Below are 1580 nucleotides of genomic sequence, written 5' to 3' on the forward strand. Positions count from 1 at the left end.
CACGTTGACGGGAGTCGGCCCGCATTAGAATCGTTTCCTCGTGCTCCCGACACCGTTACGATTTTCTCCAATCTCACCGGTTAAAAGCCGGCGCACGATAACGAAAACGCGGCGGAACGGCGGCCAACAACGCTCTTTTCCCTCCTCCTCCCCCCGCGTGCGCGGCTAGTTTCAGGTGTACGACGATAAAGCTGACGACGGGTCAATAAACTCGGTTGGAATGCCGAGTGCGAGACGTGTGCACCTTTCGTGGACAAGTTTTCGAGTTTATGCGGATTGCATCGAGCGGATGTGGAAGAAGTGGAAGTGAAGTTGTTGCAAAGGCTCGAAGAAATGTATCAATTTCTCTATTACGTTACCTTGGAATTTTGGAAATTCGAGAGATAGAATACGAAACGAAGGAAAGAAAGAGAAGGGAAGAAACTTAAATGATGGAACAATAACAATGATAATTCGATTATCAGATCTGTTCGAAAATGTGAGATTGATAATAGAGAGATAAAGCACGATCGTTTTCTCAGTCGTAAATTTCATCGAACGACGATTGAAGTTTGGAGAGTCGACGAGCGAATCTCTTTTCACCTCGTCGTCGTCATTGTTTCTCCGCGCCAAGAAGTCGGCTCGATAAACAGAAGGCGAGAGAACACCCCCCTCCACCACCTCCGCGTCGACTCTAAATATATCGATGTTCGTCGATAGCCCAGAGTCGTCCTCGAGTCGTCCTATCTCGCAATTTTTGGGGGGCGAAGAGAAGAGTGAAAAGGGCGTGAGCGGAAGGATCGTCGAGGCATCACGTAATGTCTAACTCGGTGTGTTCGCGCATTCCCTCGTTTCGTAACGATTTCGGGACCATTGGTCGGTGTCCAACTGCCAGGTCAGAATAACACTGTCATTTTCGCAACAATGACACGATAAGATATATATATATATATATATATACATTCGTTCGATTTTTCGAAATTTATTCGAATTTTAATTACGTGTCATTTCTAGTATCTCTCTCTATCGCCACGATTTTATCTCTTTCTACTTCCTCCTCGGCCTAATAATAATTTAATATTTTATAATCTTTCTATCTATAAATTGAAGAAAAAACATCATCAAATATATCTGCGAAACGAAATAGAAATAATATTCTCTTTCGAGTCGTGCGATTCGAAAGAGATCGAAGGTTTTGAATTAGACAAATAATATAATTATTAAAACAATATTATAACAAAACCTGCCTCCGCTATTTTTCTTCTTACTCGAAACAAGATCGACCTCTATATTAAAAAGAAAAGAAGCCTCGATTCCCAAAACTACTCTTCGATCCGAAAAATTGAAATAAATCGAAACGAAGCACTTCTTCGAAAGTTGAAACTCGGGAGGACTTCCGGTTGAACTCGGCCAGGCATACCGAGTTTCGTGTCAATGCCGTGGCAACGAACGACGCTCGCGCGCGTCGCGGCGTTGACGCCGGCGTACGATCGAATCGTAGTCGTGAGTCAGCCGGACTAATATTAGAAGGTGAGGAAGCTGCCCTGGCCCGGCCCCTCCCCCCCCCTCTCTCGTTTCTAGGCGACGAGCAGCGCCGCCAC

General features: G+C 45.1%; 1 protein-coding gene and 1 long non-coding RNA gene across 2 annotated transcripts in view; one reads left to right on the forward strand and one right to left on the reverse strand.

The window, feature by feature from the left end:
* LOC102681552 overlaps nt 1-1580 on the reverse strand; it is a 24747-nt gene that overhangs the window by 7414 nt on the left and 15753 nt on the right. The gene's annotated exons all lie outside the window — the stretch shown is intronic.
* The window catches only part of LOC102676369, a 6660-nt gene that overhangs the window by 2592 nt on the left and 2488 nt on the right, over nt 1-1580 (forward strand). The window contains exon 2 of the long non-coding RNA XR_421446.2: nt 750-755. This is a non-coding gene — a long non-coding RNA (uncharacterized LOC102676369). The remainder of the gene's footprint in view (nt 1-749; nt 756-1580) is intronic.

Source organism: Apis dorsata, unplaced genomic scaffold, assembly GCF_000469605.1.
Source record: "Apis dorsata unplaced genomic scaffold, Apis dorsata 1.3 scaffold_161, whole genome shotgun sequence".
Lineage (NCBI taxonomy): Eukaryota > Metazoa > Arthropoda > Insecta > Hymenoptera > Apidae > Apis > Apis dorsata.